Raw genomic sequence first — 18172 nt, forward strand, 5'->3', positions numbered from 1 at the left:
TAATGCCCCTGAGTAAACAGTGCCCCGAATCCGCCTTTGAGGACATATTTTCTCCCTACTGTTACCACGTGGTGTTATCTCATACATTTTTCTGTGTTCTCGTCTACCACTGCATGTAAACTGCATGAAGAAAAGAGACAAAGTCGATCTGATTTAGTGTTGTCTTCCTTGAGCTACAGGTCATTCCCAGATGGGCCCACCAGACCTTGGAAGGTTCCAGAAATCAAGACAACAGGGCTTTTTTCTACCTCATAGACTCGGACCCCTAGAATCCTTGCGGGCCCCCAACTCCTTCTGTCTGCCAGTGAGGATACACAGCCAAGAAGGGACACGGCCCTTCCCTCTGAGATTCACAGCTGCTCTCCTGAAGAGGTTTGGGCATCTGGACCAGTTGGCTGATTTGGTGACAGCCAAACACATCCCTGAGATGGGATAACTGAGATGAGTTATCTCCATCCCTGAGATGGGATAACTGACTCGGGACAAAACCCAGGCCCGCAGCACGGAAACTGGATGTGTAGAGAGAGCTTCAGCCATGGGTTACAGACATGCTAGCTGTGATGTTGCATTTTATTTTTTAAAAATAGTTTATTTTGGCTTTTTCTTAAAAAAAAAAAAAGAATTGTTTTTTTGGCTGTGTGGCACATAGCATCTTAGTTCTCTGACCAGCATTTGAGCCTGCACCCCCTGCAGAGGAAGTGTGGAGTCTTAACCACTGACTGCCAGGGGAGTCCTGATCTCGCATTTTGTATTTTCCAACAGTCCTAAAAGTCTGGTGTGATGCCATTTTGTGATGAGAAAACGAGTAAAAAGAGGTGAAATCAGTGAATACCCCAATATAGAATGTTGGTCTGACTGCAGTTGGTTAGAAGCTTCTAAACCCTAGGTCTGCTGCTTGCTGCCTTTCAGGCTTTGGGCAAGTTGCTTAACCTTCTAGTGGCAGCCTGGATGCTTTCCAGCGAGAAGAGCTCAACTGAAAGTAAGCTTTCACAAAGTGGGGAATTCACTGGCGCATGAAGCTGGAGAGTCCAAAAGTGGCTTCAGGCGCAGCCGCGTCCAGGGGCTCAAACCTCGCCGCTGTGACGCTCTTCCCCTCCTGCTGTCTCAGTGCTTCCCTCCGTGTTAGCTCCGGTCTCCTCGCCAGGTACCCGGGATGGCCCTGGCAGCTCCAGGCTCACTTCTTGCCGACTCAGCAACCCCGGCAGAAATAGTGCTTTTCTTCCCCTGTGGTCCCAGCTCCAGTCTTGGCCTTGAATCTCAAGGGTCCACTTGAGTCTCATATGCCATCTCTAAGCCAATCATTTTGTCTAAGGAAAATATTGGCAAATAAGTAAACTGAGGCCCAGAAAGGTCAATTTCTTACAAGGTCACACAGCTATAAGTATGGAAGTAGGATTTAGATAAGAGGCAATCTGGTTTCAGCACCTGTGCTCTCAGCCACAGTCTCTCCAAGAACTCCCATGATCTCTTAACAAATAATAACCACGTGTGCATGCTAAGTCATGTCTGACCCCATGGGCTGTAGCCCGCCAGTCTCCTTTGTCCAGGGGATTCTCCAGTCAAGAATAATGGAGTGGGTAACCATTCCCTTCTCCAGGGGCTCTTCCTGACCTAGGGCTTCACCCCAGGTCTCCTGCATTACAGGAAGATTCTTTACCATCTGAGCCATCAGGGAAGCCTTAATAATAAACCATGGATACATGATAATCGTGAGAATAATTATCCCAACAGCATGGTGTAGCTACTACTATTATTATCCCACATTTGAACTGAAGCACAGAAAGTTTCACAGCTTGCTTGTAGTTACACGGCTAAGAAATGGTGGTGTTGGGATTTGAACCCAGTTCAGCTCTAGAGGCTGTTCCTAATTCTGAAATTCTATGACTACATTTGAGTTCTGCACTGTTTCAGAACTCACAGGAAGGTTAGCAGCCCAGAAGCTCCTCCCTCACCTCCTCCCAGGACCTTCCCCATCCTTGTGAAGACTCTCCCACCTCCCTCCCACCCCGCCCCACCACCCCCACAAAATATTTCAGACTTGACTCCAAGCCGTTAAAAATAAAAACAAAAATAAATACATAAATCTAATCTGGAGCTGCCTCTCTTGCAAGGGTGAGTTCCCAGGGACTGGAGGGGCAGGCGCTCAGGGGAACTAGGGGAATCACGTGTCTTCTGAGAAAGGAGGGTGTGGGGCGGTGATTGAAGCAGGGAACCTTCGAGCAGGGAAGTTTGACTCAAGGATGGAAACTAGACCTGGCCCCATGCTTTCAGCAAAGGAAGGTTTCAGAGGCCACCCCGCTACAGTGGTTCTGGGCGTAGATTCTGCAGTCTGGCTGACTTGGGCTTATGTGCCCTTGGACAGGTTACTTACCCTCTGATGGTCAGTTTTCTGTCTTTTATGTTAAGACAGGGATGTGATGGTTGGATGAGTTGGTGTCTGAGCCTTGTCTCTGGTTCAAGGACAGGACTTCATAAATATGGCTGTTATTATTGCGATTGCGTAGGTTGCTGAGTGAAAAAAGCTACCACCTGCTTCCAGATGTTTTCATGGTGTATGTTGCCACCTCCTATTTTACATTTCTAATTTTTGGCATGCTGCTGGAGGTGAGAAGGGCTGGCTTTGTGGGTGTGTCTCTCATCTGGTGGCTCAGGGGTAAAGAACCTGCCTGCTAATGCAGGAAACACAAGAGATGCAGGTTCGACTCCTGGGTCAGAAGATCCCCTGGAGGAGGAAATGGCAACCCACTCCGGTATTCTTGTCTGGGAAATCCCTTGGACAGAGGAGCCTGGTGGGCTACAGCCCACAGGGTTGCAAAGAGTCAGACACGACTGAGTGACTGAGCACACACGCACTGTGATCTGTGCAGCTGCACAGGGCCCCAGGCTTAGGTCTTTTTGATTAAGTATTTGCTTCAGCAGTTTTTGTGTTTGAAGATGGAAATAGCTTCCATTTGAGAACTGTCTGTGCAGACAGGGAGGGACTGGCCTGAACGTTCTCTCCTTGTGCTGGAGGGAGACCTGTGGAGAGGTCCCACACTTGGAGTGACTGAGCAGAGGGACCCAGGCTTGGGGAAATGGGTTCACAACTCTTTTGCTATCCTCACCTGAACCATGGGGAACAGTGGGTGGAGCTTTCCTTCGAAGAACCAGGATCTCCCCACTGCCCACATCTGGCGTAGGCAAGGGAGAGTAAGGGTCCACAGTCTAGAGGGAGAGGCAGGAAGGCCCCCTCTGTGGCAAGTAGACTGCCTCCCACAACACGGTCACAGGCTGGAGAGAAATGAGGAAGGAGACCAGCATGAGCGAAAGTAGGATGCAGGTACATGGCCTCTAGAAACTCTGTGCTTGCAATTTCATTTTATGTTTTCCTTTTCTGCTCATAATTCCCACCTGTTACACTCAAGGCTTCACTAAAATGTTGTTCACTGCTACAAGCTCATCTTATGTTGGGGGTTAGATGCTAATCGTTACCAACATCAATTCTCTTTTTCTTTCATAGGAACAGGATTGTACCTTGGCAATGGCTGCCCAACTAAAGACTACATTTCCCATGTTCCCTTGTAGGTAACTATGCCATGTGACTACATACTGGCCAATAGGATGTGGGTGTTAGTGATGTGGTCCACTTCTAAATCGTGCCCTCAAAGGCCTAAGCAGTTCTGGGCAGGGGGACAGGTAAGTTCTTTCTTTTGCTTTTTTACTTCATCCCTCTGCCTGGAGTGTAGGAGCGAGTTCCAACTTGAACTGTGCAGACAAAGGCAACATACAGGGGTGGAAGAGAAAAAGATAGAGCCCGGCCCATCACCCTAGACTGGTCATACATGGATTGTTCTATGAGAGAGACATAAAGGAGGCTGATATTCAGCTGATACATACAGGTCTAGTCATCATGGTTGCTTACAGACATTCTTACTGTTAAAAATAAACTTCTGCTTTGTTTAAGCCACTGTTTGTGGGAGTCTCATTTACAGTAATTGAGTCTGTTTTCTGGTTAACTCAGCCATGTTTTAGGGGGCTGATAAGGAAGAGGGCTGGGTAGTGCCTCCAGATTCAGATGGTGTTGGGGACAGGAGTGGCACCCTGTGGCAGGCAGTTAAGAGAAGGCAGACAAGGGCTGTAGAAGTCCTGGGAGAGACAGCTCACTGTGGTTGCCAAGCAACCACAGGGATGGTCCATGGGACATGTGAACATCCCCCAGAGATTCTGAGTAATATCCTCAGAAAGAACCTGATAAAGTTTAGTCTTGTTCATGTCATGGGGTCTGATCGTTAGTTAGACATTAAAGGGGAAGCTGGAAATTTCGGGGACAGCTGGGGTTAGAAACCATGCTCAGAGAATGTTAATTCCCTTCTGAGGCAGATACTTTTTGGTTGCCTATCTCCCCACCATTCCTTCCCCCACCCTTCTTCTTGGCTGACTGAGCCCACCCAATATAACAGAGGCAAAAAAAAGTGAGCTGTTCTTTTTCCAAGCCGTCTTGGCAGTTAGAGCATGGACATATAACTCAAATGCAGCTAATTCAATGTCAGGCAAAGTCCGCCCAGGAGCTCCTGGGAAAGGTTTCTCCCTCTTGTAAGAGACACGTGGAAGGAATTATGCTTCTTCCTTGACAGGCTAAGGCTGGAGGAGCACAGAGAGAGAGAGCCCTGAGTCCTTGACAAAGTCAGTGAGTTACTGAGCTGTCCCTGGAACCACCTGGCTCTGAACTTCTTTGTAATGACAAGCTTTTTTGTTTTATTGTTGAAGCTGCTTTTTTGTTCCTTGCAGCCAGAAGCATGCTAACTGATACACTGTCTTTGTCTTCTGTCTCAACCTTCCTCCAGCCCTGTGGGTCTCAAGTGTAACCTTTTTCCTTCTGCAGAGCCCTCATTGCTTTGGAAGTCAAGCTCTTCTGGAAACCACCTGCATCGACTTGTCACCGCTTTTCTTCTAAATAAGAATCTCCCTCATCATGTCTTACTTCTTCTTTTCAAACCAAGATCTGTATCTGGGTGGGGTGGGGTGAAAGCAGAACTTCAACCTTTGTGCAACCCTCTCTTTTGGCACAGATCAGTCCTCTTGTATTGGCTTTATCCGTCTGGATGTGTGTCTCTCTCAGCTGACCAGGAGCTTGTCTCATGCATGGGCTGAGGAGTGTTCATCTTGGTATACCTTTGAGTAGCTCAGGGCTGGGCAAAGGAGGTGCTCCCTGAATGCTTGTTGAATGACTATATGAAAGGATGAATCATCTAAACCCAATTTTATCACCTCCCTAAACAGAGCCAATTTCCCTCCCCACTGCCCTCCTACACTACTCTGGGACAAGACAGTTCTTGCAGAGGTAGGGACAGGAAGAAGTTAATTCAGTTCTCAGTTCCAAAGCAGCTTCTAATCCTTCTCTCCTTAAATTACCTTTAATCCACCCACTGTCAGCCTTAGCTCTGGTTCAGCTCAGAGCTGACTCTGACCCAGAGCATCTCAAAAAAAAAAAAAAAAAGGAAAGGAATGAGAGAGAGAAGAAAGGAAACTGTGTTTGTATTTAAATCATTTCAAGAAACATGGACGAACTAGAGACAGAAATGATGCGCGGTGGGCATGCTCTTCACTAAGAGTTGTCAGTTTCGGACCTTCCCCGCCCCCTCAGCTCTTCTAGTTACAACAGTGATACACGTTTAGTGAAGAAAGCTTGGAAAGCACATATGAAAGAGAGGAAACTTAGTGTTGTAGTCTGACCGCTTATGATGGTGACTGAACGTTTTGGTATGTGCATTTCCACATTTCTTTGGTTTGTCCCTGTTTCTTCCCCTCTGTCTCCATCTCCCTCTTTCCCTCAGCCCCTCTTGACTCACTCACTCTCTCTTCCAAGTAGCTTTCTTTCCTTCTCAAGTTTAAATACTTCTAGGATCTTCACCCTCCAGACTGGGTCGTCCTCCGCCCTCCTTAATAAACAACTCAGCTTGATCTAATTCCCGTCTCGTAAGGCAGCAGGAAATTCAGTGCCCTGGCCTCCGCAACACTTTCTGAGAAGTCTGAGTACCTTTTCCTCGAACTCAGCTTATCGCTTGTCTCTTCTCGCTCTCAATGGTTACTTCAGCCTGCTCTCCAGCTTCCCTTGCTCTTCCTGCATCGGTGGGGAATGCTTCGGCCCTAAGTCACACTCCAGCTGAGGCAGGTCAGAGCTTCGTTTCCCCACAGGATGAGAAACCCGGGGACAGGTGTCCCCCGGTCAGGCTCCTGGCCTGCGCATCCCCTCGGCCCGCTGTGTTCACACCCGCAAGCTTCCTCCAGTCACTGGAGTGGGCTTAGTGGCCCTCAGGGTCTGGTCGCGAGTGCCAAGGAGCGCGTGCCTTTGGGAGCAGCCCTCAGCCAAGGATGAGGGGAAGCTGGTGCGCAAACACCTTGACTCCCTGCTCCTCAAAGCAGGGCCTCTCAGGGACTGGTTGTTCCTGGACTCTTGGGAGTCCCCACGGGGGCGAGGTCCTCCTTGCCCACACTGGTGACTGGCTCCTGCGTGCCCTTCTTGTTCCCTTAACCCTGGACCAGTCCTCCCTAAGATCTCCTCTCAGGTCACTCAGTTGCATTCAGAGCTTTGCCTCCACATTGGCTTCTGGAGGAACTCTGCCCAAGACGGTAGACTTGGGCCTTTCCTTCTAACTAAAGGGCCATGAATAGAAGCATCGTCTTCAACCAGGTGTGATCCACAGCTTCCTGGCATCTTCAAAAGAGCAGAGCATCCCCACTGCTAGTCCTCGAGACATCATATATATTGGGTTTCATCTAGGCCCCCCCCATTACATATGCTTTGCAGCCACTACTTCATATATATACAATAAAATGATGAGGGGGCCCTCTGGGTTACTCAGTCTAAATTCAGAGCTCATCTAGCAGGTGGGGGCAGTCGCTTCTCTTCTGGGCTCCCTATGAGGCCATTTCAGCGGGAAAGCACCCGACTTCCTCTCCTACTTCCCCTCCCCTCCGTTTCCAAGCCCCTAAGAGCCAGAAGTCTCACTTGAACTGGGTGATGGAAGTGAGGAAGGTGTAGAAGAACTTTGCATCGAATTCTAATTTTGTTTTCTTCTTTTGACTGCACCATGTGACCTGTGGGATATTTGTTCCCTGACCGGGGATTGAACCTGGGCCCTCAGCACTGGGAGCCCAGAGTCCTAACTACTGCACTGCAAGGGAAGTCCCTTTGCTAATTTTTTTTTTAAAATCAAATTCTAGATTGAAGGTTTTTTTTCGAGCAAATTTTTAGAGAAATATAACATATATACAGAATAAGTACACAGTTTAAAGTACACAGTCTTAAGTACGCAGTTTAAAGAACTTCTCCCAGCTGAACACGCTCATGTAGCCAGCATTCAGATCAAGACACAGAGCCCGACCAGCCCCCCGAGAACCACCTGGTACCCCTTCCAGTCACATCCCTTCCTCAAGGACGACCGCCATCCTGACACCGAACACTCTGAGTTGGTTTTGCCTGTTTTGAACTTTGCGTCAGTGGACTCACTCCGAGTGTGCGCTTTCATGCCTGCCTTGCCTTCTTTCCATCGACATCGTGGCCATGAGATTCATCCGTGCTGGGTCTAGCTGTGGCTCACTGGTTGAGACCAACATTTTAATTTGAGGAGTTTCGAGTTTTAAGAGCTGAAAGGAGATAGTTTCAGTAACTAAAAGAGTCCCCAAAATTATAGAATTGGAGAGAGGTGGGTTGAGGACACCACATGTCTTGGGGCAAGTGATCAAACTTCTTGTTTCTCTATTTCTGTAACATGGGGCTAATATAAGTTCCTACTTCACAAGGTTCTTGTGAGGACTCACTGAATTAATGTCTGCAAGGTGTGCAGCGGCTTCCCTGGTGGCTCAGACGTTAAAAAATAATCTGCCTGCAATGCAGGAGACCGGGGTTCCATCCCTGGATCGGGAAGATCCCCTGGAGAAGGGAATGGCTACCAGCTCCAGTATTCTTGCCTGGGGGACTCCATGGACAAGACTCACACACAAGGTGTGTAGAGCAGGGCCTGGCCTGTGAGGGGCGCTCCATGGAGGCCTGCTGCTGCCTCCATTCCTGTCTCTGCCATGAATCCTACCTTTACTCTAGATTTTTATTATTACCCAGAGGGAACACGGGGGTTTCAACACAGGATATTTGGTAGTAATTATTATAAAAATGATTTCATAGTAACACTTCAACTAGCTGAGACATATCCCTAGACCGGTTAGGTGTGTGTCTCAGGTAAAGCGCACGTCAAGCCTGAGAAGTTAGTACGGCTCATGCTTGTTTAACAGATGAGGCAACTGAGGCTCAGAGGACGAAGCAACTCCTTCGGGGTCACAGAGGGGGTTGGTGGTGGAGCCGGGGCCTCTCTGACCAGGGAATCCTGTTCTTCTCTTCAGCCTTTCACCTCCTTCTCATCTCCTGCTAGATCTAGCAGCCCTCAGGATGCCCTGGGGTGGTCCTGCCTGGCTGCCCCTTGGCCTGACCCCCTCCCGCTCCCCGGCAGCCGGGTGGTCCTGCCTTAGGACTTTCGGAAATGTTTTCTGTCTTGGTTTTCTCACTGACCTGTTCGCATGAGGCTCCACGTTTCTTGCGGGGCTCGTAAGCGGCACTTTGTGAGATACTGGATGAGTCGGTCATCCTCAGCAAACAGGTTCTCAGGTAGCCTCACGGTCGTGCTGCGGTGGCTGCGGATGTCGGTTTCTATGGAGCCGAAATTAGTCAACTGCAGTTATAGAATTCTTCTACTGCCAAATCATGAAATTGGTTCAGGCCAGCAGGCATGGTAAAGGAACTTGTGAGAAGGAGGTAGGCACTTTATAGAAATGGAGAAAATGCCAGAAGCAAGTTCGAAAAAGGCTTGAGAACAGGATGGCCTGAGGGAGCCTTGGTTACACAAGAGGGCAAGTCAGCTCTAATCACGTGTCTCTTAGGGTGCTTTGGCCGCAAGCAACAGAGAGCAGGGCTTCACACTGGCTTAAGCAGTACAGGAGCTGGGAGACAGGGCAGCTCTCAAGTCGCTTGACTTGGGGGCTCAAGAATGTAACAGAGAACCCAGGCTCGCTCTCTCTTCCCTCTGCCATCCACACGCTGGCTTCAGCTCATAGCTGGTTCCCTCTGTGGCTGCAAAGTCGTGGCCAGCAGTAATCAGGCTAAAAAATAGTCAGCATCCAATGGGGAGAAAAGAAAGAGTGGCTTTCTTGGACTCTCTCTTAAGAGTAAGGAAACGTTGCTGCCCGAAGTCCTCAGGACATCTATCCTGGTGTCCTGTGGGCTAAGGTGGGTTGGGGCCGTTCACCCCTGAACCAGTCATCGGCAAGAGGCATATTTGGAGGACATGTTTTGGCAACACTGGTAGACATCTGGAAGTATTAGTGGCATCTCACGGGTAGAAATCAGAAGTTTAGTCACTAAGTTATGTCCCAGTCTTTTGCAACCCGTCAGACTGTAACCTGACAGGCTCCTCTGTCCATGGGATTTCCCAGGCAAGAATACTGGCGTGGATTGCTGTTTCCTTCTCCAGGAGATCTTCCTGACCCAGGAACCAAACCCACATCTCCTACATTGGCAGGCGAATATTTACCACTGAGCCAACAGGGAAGCCTGTAGAAATCAGAGATGCAGCTAAGTACCCTTCAGTGCCAGGCTGGTGCCTCCCCCGTTCACACACTACAGAGAATTAGCTGTCCTGAAACGTCATCACTGCAGAGGTTGAAAATCCCTGGCTTAGACTAGTCAGGCCCTCTCTGCACTGGGTGTAATGGTTGGAGGGGAGTCGCCTACAGTGTCCACTGCAAGCTTTTGTTTCAGGCTTTGTCACTCTGTTAGGGACACTGTGTTAGGGATTCGAGTTTCAGGGAGGCTTTGTTTGGCTTGGCCTGGACCACTTGCCGACTCATAAGCTTATAGAGTGTAAGGCACCGTGGTTGACCAGTAGTTCCCCCACAGGAAGCTCCTGGTACAGGAAGCAGGAAGGGATGTTAAACTAGCAGAACAAAGCAAAAAAAAGCCCACCTCAACTTCTCTAAGAAGCTTAAGCTCTTGATACTGCTGGAGGGGACAAGTTTTAGGTCTTAACTGAGAACTCCCAAAACTGTGATCTCCCCCCAGAGAAGTGACATTCCCCTCAAAGAAGGAGAGGGAGACATCCCAGAATGAAATAGGGAAGTGGGGGAAGCAGGCAACATCCTGGGATGATGTTGGGGAGGAGCGGGGAGGGAAAGAGTACATGTTAACTGGACTTCAGAGATGGCTGCCATTCATTCTTTCCCTTCAGGTATGGGGTCTAACCTTCCACTCCCTTGAATCTGAACTGGCCTAGACTTTGTGTCTCTTTTGACCAGTAGACCATGGTGAAAGTGATCCTGGCCCAGTTCTGGGCTTCCTGCCTCATGGTGCCCTGAGCAACCATGGAAGAAATCAAGGCTAGTCTAGTGGGAGGGCACTGAGGTGCCATCTTGGAGGTCCAGCCCAAGTCAAGATGCATCAAGCCCTGTAGCCATCTGCTTGCAACGGCCTGAGAGAGTCCAAGTGAGAACCACTCAGCCGAGCCCAGTCAACCCATCAACCCACAGAACTGTGAGTGAGAAGAATAAACCGTTGTTTTTAAGCCTCTAAATTTGGAGGTGGTTTGTCATGCATCAATTGATCATGAGAACAATATATATAAAAATAATATATATGTAGTTAAGGTTTTCAATTTTAATATTTACGAATATTTTCATTAAAATATTTTATTATAAAAGTGTTACCAAAAATGGAGAAAAGAAACACCACCCCTAGTTATTCTGATTTAACTCCAATCACAACCACTGCTTGCATTTAAGTGTGCATTCTCCCAGTCTTCTTTCCTATGGAAGGTTTTCATAGGGCAATTTGAGAGCATATTTTTTCCCCTTTACCAACATGTCATCATCAATATTCTACGTTGCCACAGAGTTCTTGCAGCCAGCAAACTATATTAATAATGCCATTAACAGCCACTCATAGTAGATAGAATGACGGTCCCCTTAAAGATGTCTAGGGGCTTTCCAGGTGGCACAGTCGTAAAGAATCTGCCTTCCCAGTGCAGGAGATGCAGGAGTCGTGAATTTGATCCCTGGGTCGGGAGGATCTGCTGGAGAAGGAAATGGCAACCCACTCCAGTATTCTTTTTTTTTTTTTTTTTTTTTCACTCCAGTATTCTTGCCTGGAAAATTCTGTGGACAGAGGAGCCTGGTGGGCTACAGTCCATGTGGTTGTAAAGAGTCAGCTGAGCACACACACACACCCCCAAAGATGTCTATGCCCTAATCCCCTGAACCTGTAAATGTGTTGCTTTATGTGGCAAAAGGGACTCAGTGGCTGTGATTTAGGTTGAGGATGTTGAGATGGGAAGATTATCCTGGATTATTTCAATGGACTTAGTGTAACCACAAGGGTCTTTATAAAAGGGAGGCAGGTGGGTTGAAGTCAGAGAAGATAATGTGGGTCAGGAATCAGGGTCCAAGAGAGTGAGCAGAATATGCAAAGTTGTTTGCTTTGAAGATGGAAGATGTGCTGCAAGCCAAGGGATTCAGCAGCCGTCTAGAAGCTGGAAAAGGCCGGGAAACAGATTCTCCCCTGGAGTTGGTAGAAGGAACACAGCTCTGCCAGCACCTGGTTTTAGCTCCATAAGACCCATTGTTTTGGACTTCTGACCTCAGAACTATAAGATAGTAACTAAGCCACTAAGCTTGTGATCATTTGTTACAGCAGCTATCATAAACCAGTACATTGCCTTATCAATCATTTAACACTCAGTATCTTATTTAATTCCCACAACAGCCTATGAGGCAGGTCCTGTTACCATCTCTGCATTTTAGAAACGAGGAAGCTGGTGCTCAGAGGGACAAAGGGACTTCCTCAGGCCACAGAGTATTAAATGGCAGAGCCCAAGCTGGCCCACCATTTATGGTTATATTTATAAAACCCACTGGTATAGGATTTATTTGGACTTGGGTAAACATACAGATGTTGGTTTAAGCCTTTGTCATATTGCCATCTTTTTTTTTCATTGTTTGTTCCTGTATTAAGTTAACATTGTGACTTCTGTGGAAGTCCCCACCAGCCATAAGATGAAAACCACAGTTTTGAAATTGCATGAGCCATTGACTCATTGGCTTTTATTGTTATTGGCACTGAAGTGTCTCATTTGAGAAGACAAAATCCCAATTCACTTTGGGGTTTGGTGGACCAGATGTAATTTTGAAGGTTGCTTAAATCTTAACCACTGTGTCAATCTTTTGCTTTTGAGACTGAGTTTTAATGACCTTTAAAGAAGCTCTGCAGGGTCTCTGAAATGGAGCGAAGTTTCCTCATCTTGCAGCAAGGTCGGTCAATCCGTGAGCTAAGTTCACATAGAATGGCATGAAATCCAGTAGTCTTCCCCCAGACTGCTTTTGCATTGATCTGTTTGGAACAATCTTTTTTAAAATTTATTTTTAATTGAAGGATAATTACTTTACAATGTTGTATTGGTTTTAGCCATACATCAACATGAAACCAGCCACAAGTATGCACATGTCCTCTCCCTCTTGAAGCCCCCTCCCACCTCCCCCCCCGTCCCACCCCTCTAGGTTGTCACGGAGCCCCAGGCTGAGCTCCCTGCTCTATACAGCAATTTCCCGTTCGCACCCTATGTTACACATGGTAATGTATATGTTTCAGTGCTGCTGTCTCACTTTGTCCCACCCTCTCCTGCTGCTGTGTCCATAAGTCTGTTCTCTATCTCTGTGTCTCTATTCCTGCCCTGCAAATAGGTTCATTGGTACCATTTTTCTAGATTCAGTACAATATTTGTTTTTCTCTTTCTGACTAACTTCACTCTGTATAACAGGCTCTCGGTTCATCCGCTTCACTAGAACTGACTCACGGCCGTTCCTTTTTATGGCTGCGTAATATTCCATTGTGTTTATATACCACAACCTCTTTATCCATTCCTCTGTCAACAGATATCTAGGTTGCTTCCATGTCCTGGCTATTGTTCATAGTGCTGCAATGAGCTTTTTAAAAATTTTTTAATGTGTGGAAAACAGTCATTCCCCACATCTAACACCAAATGTCTGCATTTCCATAAAGATCTCCCAGTTTCTTACATGTAGATTGGTTCCAATGATCCTGGGTTCTTACTCCCTCTCACACAGTCCCCCACTGGGGTCAAGATTTGCTTCAGAGTTCTCACCAAGCTTGATTTCCCCCCAAACATCCAACTGATAGTCCTGCGCGCTTTTTTTGGCCACACCCACAACATGTGGGATCTTAACTCCCTGACCAGGGAGCGAACTCTCACCCCTGCATTGGAAGCATGGCATCTTAACCACTGGACTGCCAGGGAAGTCCTGATAGTCCTATTGTAGAGTCTTCTAAATAATTTACTTTTTTTTTAAATTAAGACATTATTTACTGTAAGATTTACCCTATTTAGGGTCAAGTTCTACAAGATGAAACATCCTATAATGCACAGGACAATCCCTAACATTGAAGCAATTCTGCCCAAGGTATCAATAGGCTGAGGTTGACAGCCTGCATCACAGCTGTGATTTCAAGGAATTTCCCTTTACTGTCAGCCTTCCCTTCCTTGTCTCACTTCCCCACTCTGGGATCCATATTTCTGTTGCTTCTCATCTGTGTATTTATTTGTTTAATGTCTCCTTTCCCGCCTGTAATATAAACTCTAAGGGGCAAGGATTTTGTCTCTTGTTCTTACCAGTTGCTTAATAAATGTGTTGAATGTATGAAAAGTACAAACAAAAACTATATTTCATAAAGCATTTTTAAAATTTGAGGATATGGGTGGTCCAGTAGTTAAGACTCTAGGCTCCCAATTCAGGGGGCCTGGGATGGATCCCTGATCAGGGAACTAGATGCCACCTGCCACAGGTAAGAGTTTGCATGCTGCAACTAAGACCCAGTACAGCCAAATAAATAAGTAAATAAATAAATAGTTAAAAAATAGAAGAATAAATTTTGAGGAGGCTTCTCTGGACTTCAGTCTTGGTGACTCTCTAAACATCATTCGGGAAAAAAAAATGTATGAGTGAGACAGAGAGAGAGAGACATTGTCTTCATAGACTCAATCTGAGCTGAAATTCTAGCACTGCCACTTAACTGCCACATTGCCAGAAACAAGTCACATGCCCTCATCTGTAAAATGGGAATTATAAAAAGGAGATTAGATGTGCTCATGGATGGCAGCACCCTGCACTTTGTACATGTTGGCTTTGACCTTCTTCTCTGTTTCCTCCTTCTCTTGGGTTTCCGGGTCAGCACTGGTGCCCATTGTCACCCTCGCCAGCCCACGCTGGAGGACTGCCCGCAGCGTGGTGGACAGCTCCATCACTGCCCAGGGCCCGTGCGATTGGCATGTTCACAGCAGGTCAACAAGGGAAGTGCCTGGCAGTTGACAGCCCCAGGTGGTACCGTCAACCACTGGGAGATGGGCATTGTGGATAAATGTCGCAGCTTCCTGACCCCTTCCCGGGACAGTTCTGAAGTGTCCTCTACCTCATCTCCCAGAGGTCCTCCGTGAGGTTGAGCCCCATGTGCCCACAGAGGTAACCAGCTCATTGACACGCCTGCCATTCTCCCTTCCCTGTCTCACCTCCCACTTCCTCATTATCCTTCCCAAGGTTGTTTCCCAGATAAACTACTTGTATCAGGGAGTAGCAGTCGCTATCTGTCGGCCTCAGATTTTATCATTTGCTCAGCTTCGTCTGCCCATCTTCTAGCTGTTAGCATCTTCATCTTTTTACATGAGTTTGTTTGGTGTCTTTTTTCCTGGCTGTAGGAGTCAAGCAGGCTAGAAGTGCTGAAGAATTAATGCTTTGTCCCTTCTGCCCAGCAGCCGTCAACCTGTGCGTGGAAGGAAGCGGTGTATAAATGCCCCCAGCTCCCTGGTCCTTCAGGTAGAATAACTCTGAGACACATGTTCTGCCCTAGGGGTGGGACGTGGGGTTAAGCTCCAGTTGCCCAGAGTAGTAAGTGCCTTGATAACTTGCTTAATCCTGGTTGTTCTTCCTTCCCTCACTTTCCTTTTCCCTATTGGTGTGTCTTTTGCCTTCCAACTAAATTACGTGTCCTTGAATCTTTGTCTCAGGGTCTGCCTCTGGGGAAACCCAAGTGACCATACAAGCTCTACTGTGGGGGGTTTCCAAACTAAGATATCCGTTAGATCAATTGTAGTTTCTCTTTAAATCTCTGAAGAATAGGAGGGAACATGCTATTGTCCCATGAAGCAGCATTCTTCTAATAATCCCACCTGGAGCCGAAGCAGATGACTCCTGTTCACTGAGTGGAAGGACCTCGTCTTTCCCGTGGCTTTAACAAGCCTCACAGCCGACCCTTGGGTACATAGCCACCCCCTGTATTTCACACGGATTCCTTTGTCATCTGAAACACAGAGGATGCTCTGTTGGTAGCCCTGGAAACGTCCCTTGGGTCTCCAGTGGGGCGTCTCCTGTTCCTATTTATTTAGTTACTTTCTGGGGATAGGCACACATGTTGAATGTTGGCAGCAAACAGTCTGGCTCAATACTTTCATTTGTTTAAAACAAAAAAATGTCAGAGTGGCTGATTGGAAATCCCACAGCAACTAGTCCCCCCACTCCCATGACACTTTGTTATTTTTCTAAAAATTTTTCCCCCTATTTTCTTTCTTTTCATAGTGGTGAGTACAAAGGGTGTTTGCTAATTCAGGGCCCTGCTGCATTGGGGGCCCATCTCTCAATGGTTGATGGTACCGCCTGGGGCTGTCAACTCCCAGGCACTTCCCCTGTTGACCTGCTGTGAACATGCTGAACACACGGGCCCTGGGCGGTGATGCAGCTGCCATGGGCATGTGCAGAGCTGCCTACCATGCTGCAGGCAGTCCTCCAGCGTGGGCTGACGAGGATGGCCATGGGCACCAGGGCTGGCCCAGAAACTCAAGAGAAGGAGGAAACAGAGAAGGTCAAACCAAGTTGCATCCTCTTCTATGCCAAGCACTCTGTGTTTCGGTTGGCACCACCCCTTATGCAAGTTCTCTGTCCAGGAGGTTCCTGTGACACTCCTCCAACAAAGAACATGTGACTTAGCACCAGCCAATCAGAGCAGCTGAAGTACAAGGACCATCATGACATGTGGTGCAGATTGGTCCAATCAGAGTTCATCTCAGGATTTGTTTGGTAGCAGCCAGGAAGCAGGTCTGTCTTGCAGCCCCTTGGGAGTTTAGTGTGGTTGGGTTGCTGACAAATAACTCGGCTTACTTCTGAACGTCTCAATTCCAGAGGAATTTCAGATGCTAAAAAATATTTTTTTTTCACCAAACACTGCTCATTATTGTTTTATGTTAAATCTCCCTGGAGAGCAGATTCCTTACCAGTATTTTTGAGCAGCATCTGTCACTTTCTAGTCACTTCTGCTTGTTTTAAAAAGCTCAGTCTAAAATAGATCCAAAAAATCTGAGCAAATACCTGATTTAAATCTTGTATTGGTCAGAATATCAGTCCCACTGCAGTAAATAAAAGGTGAAATAATTGGCTTACAAAATGAAAGTTGAATCTTCTCTCATGGAATAGCCCAGCGGTTAGCGTCCAGTTCGCCATGGTGGCTCCACCTTGTCTGGGGTTCAGACTCTGCCTCGTTGCTGGGCACTCTTAATGTGTGACTTCCACTTCCTGGTCTGGGAGGACTGTTTTAGCTCCTACCATATTTCCGCCTGCCAGTGGGAAGAGGGAAAGGGAGGAAGAGGGCCCTCTGTTCCCTCCAAGGGCACAATCCGGAAGCTTGTCGTCACAGGGCTGGGGACGTGAGCCCTGGTCTCCAGCCTCCTCCTCCTTCCCTCCAGTCCTTCCCACTCTGCTCTGTGACCCCTGTGTGCAGCATCAAAGGGCTCTCTTGCCCTCTGGCTTCTGGTTGGGTTTGATCGATGAGAGACACTGGCAGGAGACGGGAGGAGAGGAGCAGCGCCGGTCTGGTTATTCCCCCAGCTCTCCTGTTGGGATCCTGGGCCACCGTGTCCCTTGACTGAAGGTCACAGGTCCTTCAGACACCCTCTTCAGAGGTCTTCTCTCCAGATCTGGCAACCGCTTCCATCTTTGCCCTTTGCACCTCCACTGTTACTACCTAGGGGTTGGGATGCACCCCCACCCCGCCCCGTTCCGACTGCTTAGTGGTAACACCCTCTCTGTTATTAGCCCTGGGGGCGTTGTAGCGTCCATGGGGGCTGCACCCCGCCCAGTGCCTGGTAGACAGTCCATTCATAGCCCTGCCCTCCTGCTGGGTCTCTGACCGGTAGGAATCCTCCTAACAGTCAAAGGCCACAGACACCTATATTATCATCCCTGTGGCACAGATGAGAAACGGAGGGACAGAGTGGTTAAGTCAGCTGCCTAAAGTCATAGGGCTAGTAAATGGGGGCACCAGGGTTTGAACCAGGGCGGTCTGGCTCCAGAAACTGCATTCTTTATCACTACACTGGACTTAGCTTCTTGAAATATGAGGCAAGAAGGACAAGGTTGTGGATTATCCTCCAAGTCATCATTAACTTGTTGGGGGCCTCAGTTCCTCATGTTTTTGGTGAAGGAGTGGGCTAGTCCAAGAGTTACGAGTCCCAATGCCTGTGGAAGCCGAAATCTGACATAAACAAGGGTCGTGGACTGCGTCACTGCCAAAGAAACACGCTCTCTCTTGCTTTCCTGTAACGATCTGGCCCTCCTGTCTATCTTTCCTTGCCCACTAGCATAGAGAACCAGGCACACAGAGAAGTCATTTAGAAATTACACTTGGCTGACAGTAACCGTTATCAATACTTGACCGTAGCAGTTTAAACCAATTAGAGGTTCCTTCCTTTTACTTAGAGCCAGTCTGGAAGTCAGCATTCCAAGGGGGTTGCTCCGTGGTGTGGACAGAGGTTCCGTTTCCTTCCATCTTTAGTACAGAACCTCTCTCAGGTCACAACATGGCTACTTAAGCTCCAGCCATCATGGTTGCATTGCAGGGAAAACGCAGGAGAGTGGCAAGGCACCAAGAAGCATTCTTGGAAGCCCCACCGTCAGCTTTCACTTGCAACGCACGGGCCACTCGGCACAAATGAGGTTTGGACTGAAGGATTCTTGGTGGTGGGATCTGTCCCGGGCGCTGTGCCCACAGGATGTTCAGCAGCATCGCCTCCTCTGCCCACTAGATGTCAGTAGTGCT

This window comes from Bos mutus, chromosome 13 (assembly GCF_027580195.1).
Source record: "Bos mutus isolate GX-2022 chromosome 13, NWIPB_WYAK_1.1, whole genome shotgun sequence".
In the NCBI taxonomy this organism is placed as follows: Eukaryota; Metazoa; Chordata; class Mammalia; order Artiodactyla; family Bovidae; genus Bos; species Bos mutus.